Here is a 10,101-nt window from a genome sequence, read left to right as displayed (position 1 = left end):
TGGATTAAAAAAAAAAAATCACAAATTTTCAAAAAATTCAATCATGGATTACATAAAATTCGATCATGGATTACATAAAATTCGATCATGGATTACATAAAATTCGATCATGGATTACAAAAAAAAACAAACAAAAAAAAACAAAAAATTCAATCGTGGATTACAAAAAAAGAAAAAAACAGTTCGATCATGGATTACAAAAAATTCAATCATGGATTACAAAAAACTCTATCATGGGTTACAAAAAAAGCAAAAAACAAAAAATTCAATCATGGATTACAAAAAAAAAAACAAACATTTTGATCATGGATTACAAAAAAAAAACAAACATTTCGATCATATATTACAAAACATTCGATCATGGATTACAAAAAATTCTATCATGGGTTACAAAAAAAAAACAAAAAAACAAAAAAATCGATCATGGATTACAAGAAAAGAAAACAAACATTTCGATCATGGATTACAAAAAATTCTATTATGGGTTACAAAAAACCAAAAAATTCGATCATGGATTACAAAAAAACAAAAACAATTCGATCATGGATTACAAAAAAATCGATCAAGCATTACAAAAAAATCTATCATGGATTACAAAAAAAAAAAAAAAAAAAAAAAAAAAAAAAAAAAAAAAAAAAAAAAAAAAAACGTACGGATTCGCCGATTCACTGTTCGAACTCGCCGATTCCGTACAGTGAATCGGCGATTCACTGTACAGAATCGTCCGGTTCTCTCTAGAACCGGACGATTTCCTATTTTTTAGGCGATCCGGTCCCCTTTTCACGATTTCCGAATCAAACTCGGGCGAGTCCGGTTAGACTCGGCGTTTTTTAAAACACTGGTTTGGACATATATTGTTAGCATTAGTGTACAAAAAAACAACTCGGCCATCATATGCGGCCCTTGGCTGACGCCAGTTACTTAGGTGAGTCCAACTAACTGACCATAATCTAGCCTAAGTTAAACACTAGAAATAAATTAAATAATATATATTATATGAAAAAGTTTATATAGGGATTCAACCTTAAAATGTAGAATCTAGCCAAATGTTGTTTTAATATTTTTCAACCCTCTAATTGATCATCTCGACATCGAGATGTATGAATATAAAAAATATTTTTAGTCCCAAAAATAGTGCATCTTGCAACACATTATCTAGACTGTTCATTTTCGCGATTTTCATATGTTTTTAGATCTACTTGATTTTAACCATTTTTGTAGTTTAAAATTTTATAATTAGATATGAAAATAGTTTTTTAGATAATCCTAAGAACTTTTTACACCAAAATTACATGTATATGAAAAAATTTGGAGATGTACCTTAATGGGATTGTTTAAGGTTTGCAAAGTTATAAAAACCACACCAGTATTATATGACCTCCCCATTTCTTACATCAAATGTGAAATGGGCAGGTGCTCTTGGCATGCCTCATTACGCTAGGTCACGAGCTTTTTGTTAATAGAGACAAAATTCAAAAAAAATAGGAAAGTGGATTGCTCTTTCCTTCAAGAGGTGAATGAAACAAAATAGGAAGATTCAACAAGATAAGAAAGTGTAAATTACATCATTGTATTACCATTATATATAACAGAAACAAAATTCAAAACAAGATAGAAAAGTGCATTGTTCTTTTCTTTTAAGAGGAGAATGTAACAAGATAGGAAAACGTATATTGCGTGTCACAAGATAGGAAAATGTATATTGCGTGTCACAAGATAGGAAAATGTATATTGCGTGTCACAAGATAGGAAAATGTCTATTATTATACAATGAAAGAACCACCGCAAGAATTGTACAGGGCACAATTATTTTATCAAAAAATTCATTTCTCTCTAAAATTCTTTATGGTATAAGAGGAAAGGTGATCCTTCTTATTGAGGCCGTTTTTCTGCGGAAGTAAGTCTCTTTCTTGTACGATCTAAAATTCACGCCTCACCAAGCACCTCTAAGCTATTATTCCTGATAGCAATCTTTGAGAAAAACCAAACCAGTTGTATATATCGACGCTATTTCGAAAGCTCACGTCAACAGCATAAGAAGGGCTCCTATTATTGCTATTGTTGACGGCTTGCAAGAACTCAACGTTTTGCACAAAGGTTAACGCCTACCTTAGTCTTCAAGTCGAGGAGGCATTGTTTGTTCTTCACTCTTTCTTCCCATTGCACAAAAGGCCACCAACTCTCTCCCTCTTTATATGCAAATGCATATTTGAGCCTCACATTAACCCCATGACACCTTCTTTGGATCGTCTTCTTCTTTTTTTTTATGTCATTAACCCCATCACACCTTGCCCACCTTTTCTCTCTCTATAGGAAAATTTGTTCTCTTTCTTACTCTAATCATCATACCCTTTTCATTACCATTGTCTTTTTGTCTTCATTATTTTGCTAGCTTCAACGCCCTCATGTTCATCTAAACCAACTCTCTCTTGCAAATTTTTTTTTTTTACGACCCATCTAAACCTCAATATCTCTTCTTTAATGGACGACTCATCTTCATCAAGCAAGCATCCTTATCCTTTACCCTTAATGTGGGAAATTTTGTGTCTATTAAATTGATATTGAGCAATTATTTGTTATGAGAAACTCAAATGCTCTCTCTCATTGAGAGTCAGGAACTTTTTGGAATTATTAATAGTGATTGCCCTACACCAAGTCAAAAGATTTCATCTCTTGATGGTAAGAGTGAAATCGAAAACCCAGACTACAAATCATGGCTAAAGTCCAACTGGTTTCTTAAAGCTTGAATCACATGGACATTATCAGAATAATGTCTTAACTTTGTTGTTCGCCTCCAGACTTCTGCAGAAGTTTGGAAATGCATATGTAGGTAATTCTCAAGCTAGAGAGTTCCAAATTATCCAGCAACTCCAACTCTGCAAAAAATGGAATTCAACCCTATCAGAATACATTGCAAATTCAATCACAAAATATGACGATTAGGTAGCTATTGAAAAGCCTGTACCAAATGAAAATAAGGTATTTTGGCTTCTTAATGGTCTTGATCCAAAATATGAGACTTTTGCTACCACTATGTTTAAGCATCCGATTCCTTCATATTATGAAATTATACCACTTCTTCAAAGCCATAAGATTAGAAATCAGCCTCATGGCTCTAAAGAATACTCATATCCAAATCAGAATATAGCCCTTGTTCGACAACAAAGAAATTTTAGACCTAACATAGGTACTAAAAATTATAGATGTAGAGGGAAACACAACTTTGGTGGTCAACTGTTTTTCAATTCTTGAGCGCATGGATTTGCTCACACATGGCAGAATAATAATGGGGGACGTGGTATGCCTCCAACAAAGGTTCAAACAAGTTTCATAGATACAACAATCAACTCAAATACCCCAGTCTTTGAAACAAAAAATCTGATTTGTTTGTTGCATTTATGAAATTTCATCGTATGGTTGAAAGGAGGTTTGATAAAAGAATTAGAGTTTTTCAATGTGATGGAGGTGGTAAATTTGCTAAGAAATATTTTATCTCTCATTGGAATGATGCAACAATTATCATATCCAGGAACCCCTGAGCAAAATAGAATAGCTGAAAAGAGACATAGAAATATCGTAGAATTGGGCCTTACAATAATGATGTTTCATGCAAGAATTCCTAAACGTTTTTGGGTTGAAGCCTTTCATACTGCAGTATTTATTATCAACAAAATTTCCTCTACCAATTTAAAAAAGGATTCACCATACTCATTATTGTTTGAATGCTTACCAGACTACTCATCACGCCCGAGTATTTAGTTGTAGGTGTTTTCCATATCTTCGTGATTATGCTACAAACAAATTTAGTCCATGTTCTCTTCCATATGTATTCTTGGGCTATAGTGTCTAGCATACGAGCTACAAATGTCCACATCCACCAACACGACGAGTTTATATCTCTAGACATATTGTATTTGATGAAAATATATGTCCTTATGCTAACCTCAATTTTTTGTTTGATAGTGTTCAGGTTCAGGGGGAGCTGTCCACCTATGCAGATTGGTCAAAATGTTATGAGTTTGACATACATACTTCTTCATCTTTTGATTCATCAGTTCCCATGAACCACCCATATGGGACGCCCTTGATGCATCTGGTCCCTCAGGTCCTTCTTTGTCCATCCCTAATTATAGCTCTCCAACTTCTCTTGTAGAGGGAGATGTCACCACTGCAATACTAACCCAAGATGTCCAGAACGATATAACACACGATGATGAAAATGTTGCCACTCAAGAAACCAACCAATCTAATTCTTTACCAGCCTCTGAGAATCCTCACCATCACATGGTCACAAGATCTCAAGATGGTACTCGAAGACCTCGGATTCTCCTATCCATGACAGCAATATCAAGTGCTCCTACTTTTGAAGCTATCCTTTCTAAATCTAAAACCATTAAGTTTGCCTTGGGTCATCCAGGTTGGCATCATGCGATGGAAGAAGAAATTGATGCCCTACATATTAACTCAACTTGGGAGCGAGTTCCACGTCTTCTTGGTATGAATATTATTGGTTGTTGTTGGATCTATAAGACCAAATTCAAGTCTGATGATACTCTAGAGAGCCTTAAGGTCAGATTAGTTACTAAAAGATACAATCAAGTTGTTGGAATTGATTTCTCTGAAATATTCAGTCATGTCATTAAACCTGCTAATATTCGAATTGTGCTATGAAAGAAAGACCTATGTGATCTTTTTATGGGGAAATACAATTTTTTTTAATAATAATTACCCGTTATAATTTTGGCAACAAGATCACTCACAGATGGTCTTATTACAAGCAATATAAATTGCAAAAAAATAAATAACACACCAGTAAAATAAATCTCAACTACTTGATGCCATTCATACAACCTAATTGTATGCTTAAGAATATAAAATAAAAGAACTAACAAATAAAAGAAAAGATGCCGGAGATTATCTCAACCGGGCTTTTTACACCCCACACCGAGTCACCATATCCAATGGCGCCGGATCTGTGGTCTAGCTTCAATCTCGAACAGGGATAGTTGATTTCGGACAAACTAGGTAACTACCCCTTAAAATCTCTACTAAAACTTTAAGCCCCAAAATTAGCTTAGATCTAAAGAGGAGAGAGAGTACTACCTAAAGTTTGGAGAGAGAAAATTAGAGAGAGAAAGATGGAGGAGAGAGAGTGGGGTATGCCCCTATAGTAGAGAGAGAGAGGTGAGAGAGAGAGAGAGAGAGAGAAGAGAGGTTGTGTATGTAGAGATTGGGAAGAGCACCCATATTTATAGTGTATATTTAAGTTTAGGATTTCTTAGGGTTTTTCTATAGTTTGTCTCTTTCATGAGATTGAATCTAGACCGTTGATCAAGGTGATTTGTACTGTGAGAGATCTGAGCCATCCATTATATAGATGGGCCATCAACATTATGGAAGGTTCTTGGACTATTATTTTCCTTTCCTTAAACCATTTTCTCATCAATATATTTAAATAAAATAAATATCATGCATTCCATAAAATTGCATGATCCATCTCACATATTCCATAAAGATATGTCAAATATTATCAAGTAAATAAATACTACCAAATATAAATAAGAGAAGGCCAATATTTATTATCTATTCAAATTAACCATATCTCTTTAAAACAAACTTGCTATAAAACAAATAAATCCATGGTCAATATTTCCCTTCCAAGATTTGACCACATGCTACAAATCAAACTTACTTTAACTTAAAAACTTGAAGATAAAGCAACAAGAGAATCCAAAGACGATCGGGCGTGCCACCCTTTTGTGGCACATATGGGCCCCCACCCACATGCCACATGGTGCGCCCAAATGCACTTTGGGCCCCATGGAATTTTATAAAAAGTATTAAAATTAAATTAAAACGAATTAATATATATTTGAATTTTTTTATAACTTTATAAAATCAATAACTGTATTTTTATAAAACCAAAAATTACAAATAAAATATTGAGAGATTCATAAAAATTCAAATAATAAAACTAAATTCATTTTAATAATAAAATGAACACAATTAAATTAATATGATGGGAAAATGATCCATATGGTCTAAGAAATTCAATCTGTAAATCTAGGGTACTCCACCTCCAACTATGAATTATAGACCACACTAGCTTTATCGAACCGACTCAGTGTTTCCCATCACCCATAGTCTAAGCAGGGGCTCATTAGCGGGTTACCAAAGTTAGGTCGATGAATCAAGGGGTCTCAATCTCAATCTGTGGATTACAGGTCCTTCCTTAGAGACGAGTCAAGGTCACCACGACCTAATGCAACCACAGCTCTATGGTGCATAGCGGTATCTCTCACATATGCGTACGCTTCACCCAAAGGTGGATATCTGGCTTTCCTGAACGATCTATCGATATGTAGGCCGTGTGATGGAACATGGATGAGGTTTTTGGCCTATGTCTTAGTAGGCCTACCATCACACACAAGGGTCACAAAGTCTCTCGGCTCTCTCATCTAAGCATAAGCTCCGACTTCATCAAAGGTTAACCTAAAGCCCTCATCGGTTAATTCTTTATGCCCAGGTACCTTGGGTTTTCTAACCAACTGGCCTAGATCGATAAGCACAGTCCGGTATAAGCAAACATTATTGGTTTAGTATAGTCCTCCAAGGAGACACTCCCATTGAGTTTATGTTTCACTATAAAAGTATTTCAATACACACTCATAAGGTCTTTAAAGGCCACACTCCCACTGAGTTTATGTTTCACTATAAAAGTATTTCAATACACACTCATAAGACCTTTAAAGGCCACATAAACCCAACATCTTTTGCTTGGCCTTTAGACGCCTTACATTCTATCTGCCTCACTTTCTCTCATCCCCATCTCTCTCACATGTCTTACAAAAACATTAGGGACAACTCCCGTAGTCAAAGGGTCTACAATCATCAAATATGTAGATATGTAGTTGATCTCGATCTCTTTCATTCTCACCTCATTTCTCAAGTGATAAAAATAAGGCTTAATATGCTTGAAGTTCGTGTGAAATCGAGGCTCTTTAGAGACACAAATAGCCGCAGTGTTATCACATAAAATTTGCACTGCCTCACAACGTACATGATGAAAATTAAGTTGATTAAGAAACTTTTTAATCCACACGTCCTCCTTGGCTACTAGACAGCATACTTCATACTTGGATTCCATGGTAGACAAGGTTTCTTTGACTTCCAAGAAACCGCACCCCCTCCAAGAATATAAACACATACCCAAATATAGACTTCGCATCATCTAGATCCGCGAGATAGCTTTCATCTGAATATCTCTCTATTGTTATTTCAGTTCCGCCCTTATATGTGAGCGTATAGTTCATGGTCCCCTTTAAATAACTGATAACTCTTTTTACAACTTTCCAATGCTCCTCTCTTGGATTACTTTGGAAACAGCTCTCCAGACTCATGACGAAGGACAAGTCAGGCCTTGTTCCCGTCATACATAAGGGACCCAACTGCGCTCTTGTATGACACTCTCTCCATGGCTCTTATATCCATGTCTTCGGTAAGACACATCTTATTACTAAGCTTCGTCTTTTTGTCAATTTGGGTAGACATGGGCTTACACATACTCATATCAAACTTTTCCAGAATCCTCTCACAGTATGTTGCCTGGAAAAGTTGGATAGTCTTCTCTCTCCTGTTTCTTATTATCTTGATGCCCAACACATATGAAGCTTCTCCAAAATCCTTCATATTTTAAGTGTTGTGCAAATAAAATTTTCGTCTCTACTACTAGGGCAATTGAACTACTAACAATTAGCATATCATTCATATATAATGATAAAGACCACATCACTCCCACTGACCTTTGGATATAAAAAATAATCTTCATTATTTGTGGAGAATCCTGCAAGAGGAAGGGTCCCCTAGAATTTTATATACCACTGTCGCGATGCTTGTTTCAAGCCATATAGGGATTTATTTAATTTGCATACTAAATTTTCCTTTTCTTTTTCTTCAAATCCCTCAGGTTGGGTCATGTGAATTTCTTCTTCTAAATCCTCATTTTGAAAGGTTGTTTTGACATCCATTTGATGAACCTCAAAGTCAAAATGGGCTGCTATAGCTATAAGGATTTGGATGCATGAAAATTTGGCAACAGGGGAAAAGGTTTCCTCATAATCTATCCATTTTTTCTGAGTGAAACCCTTTGCAACCAACCTACCTTTGTATTTTTCTATTTTCCCTTCAGAGTTCAACTTTTTCTTGAAAATCTACTTACAATCAATGACCTTACGTTTTTCAAGTAGGGGTACTAATTCCCATACATGGTTTTGGTTAATGGAAGCATACTCATCTTTCATGGCTTCTACCTAGAATTCTTTTTCAGGACAGGTCAAGGATTCATGGTGAGTTCTAATTTCTGAATCTGGATCTTCCCCAACCTTATCAAAATGTTCTCCTAGGTAGACAAAATGTTCTAGGTAAAGATGTGGTCTATTGACTCGGTTACTTCATCTTGGTTCAGGTAAATGTTCACTTTCTTTAGGGAGTTCAGGAACAGGTTGGGTTGATTTAGAAGTTTCACGTTCAGGGTCTTGAACTACATCCTTGTTTTTGGTCTCCTCATAAAAGTTGGCTTGTTTTCTACTCACCCTTGCTTCAAGGAACTCTTCATCGAAGAAGTGAGCATCGCAGCTTTCAATAACCGTACTTGTTTCAAGGTTGTAGAATCAATATCACTTACCATGATCTGGATAACCAATGAAAATTGATTTGACAGTTTTGAGTTGCAATTTGGTTCTATTTTGATGTGGGATAAGGATATGGGCTGAGTAACCCCAAAGTTTCAGGTGTTCAATGGAGGGAGTACATGTGAAAATTTCGTGAGGAGTAAGTGGGGCAGCATTTGTGAGAGTCCGGCTAAGGATGTAACATGCCGTTAATACGGCTTCTCCCCAAAACTCCAATAAGAGATTTGCATGCCTCATCATACTCCTTACCATTTCCACTAAGGTCCTATTCATTTTCTCAGCTACACCATTTTGTTCAGGAGTATAAGGCATGATGTACTGATGGATGATGCCATTTTCAATGCACAATTCTTTGAAAAGGTCGGATGAATATTCTCCCCCTCTATCGGTTTTAAGGACTTTAATTTTCAAGTCGATTTGATTCTCTACCTACGCCTTATATTATTTGAATTTTTCTAGGGCTTCTGATTTTGCATTAATAAGGTACACATGGTCATATCGCGAGTGGTCATTTATAAAAAAGATAAAATATCTTTTTACACTTTTGGTGGTCACATTCATAGGTCCATATATGTCACTATGAATGATTTTCAATACGCTAGTAGCTCTTTTTGCCTTGGTGGTATTTTTTCTTATTAGTTTTTCTTACACACAAGACTCGCACACTTTCGATAAATCTCCCTTAGAATTTTGAAGAATCCCGTCCCTTTTTAATCTTTCCATTCGTTTTGATATTAATGTGTCATAACCTCATATGCTATAGGGTAGCATCTAATTCATTAGGGAACGAGACATAAGCAATGTTCTATTTTATTTCAATAGTAAATAACCCATCTACAAGTCATCTAGTCATGATCACATCTTTCTCTTTCTTGACTAACACTTTCTCCCTAATGAAAGTGGTTATAAATCCAGCCATAGACATCTTAGGAACGAAAACCAAGTACTTCCTCATATCAGGAGCATAAAGTGCTTGCTTTAGGATCAATGTGCTCCCATTCTTCAGTTTCCGCTCAAAATCTCCAACTCCAAGTACATCAGTCTTCTGATTTCCTCCCATATAAATATGCCGCTGTCCTGAGCCCATGGAAGTGAAAAAACGGTAACCTTCATTAGTGTATGTGACATGGGTTGTAGCTCCCAAGTCAAGATACCAAGAAGCTCCCTTGGGGTTAGCTAGCATGGATTCGAAAACCACATATGCCAATTCCTTGTTAGTTCCAATAGATTTGTTGAACCGACAACTATTTGCTATGTGACCCACCTTCTCGTAAATAAAACAAGTTCGACTCTCTCTTTTTGCTCCCTTATTTCCAAAATCTCTTCTTTTGAAATATCGTTTCTTCCCAAAAGTATTTCTTCCCTTTCCTTTCTTAAATTTAAAATATGGTTGAGATTTTACCATATGCAT

General features: G+C 35.6%; 1 long non-coding RNA gene across 1 annotated transcript; it reads left to right on the top strand.

Moving 5' to 3' along the window:
- Positions 1 to 1,793: 1,793 nt before the first annotated feature.
- Positions 1,794 to 4,704, top strand: LOC148783927 (uncharacterized). The gene is made up of 2 exons (XR_016044667.1): positions 1,794 to 2,135; positions 3,964 to 4,704. It is a non-coding gene; the product is annotated as an uncharacterized LOC148783927 (long non-coding RNA).
- Positions 4,705 to 10,101: the final 5,397 nt, after the last annotated feature.

The sequence above is a fragment of the Amborella trichopoda genome, chromosome 1, assembly GCF_054954075.1.
Source record: "Amborella trichopoda isolate Santa Cruz 75 chromosome 1, AtrichopodaSantaCruz75HAP2 v2.0, whole genome shotgun sequence".
In the NCBI taxonomy this organism is placed as follows: Eukaryota; Viridiplantae; Streptophyta; class Magnoliopsida; order Amborellales; family Amborellaceae; genus Amborella; species Amborella trichopoda.
This window is presented reverse-complemented; position numbering and strand designations above follow the sequence as displayed.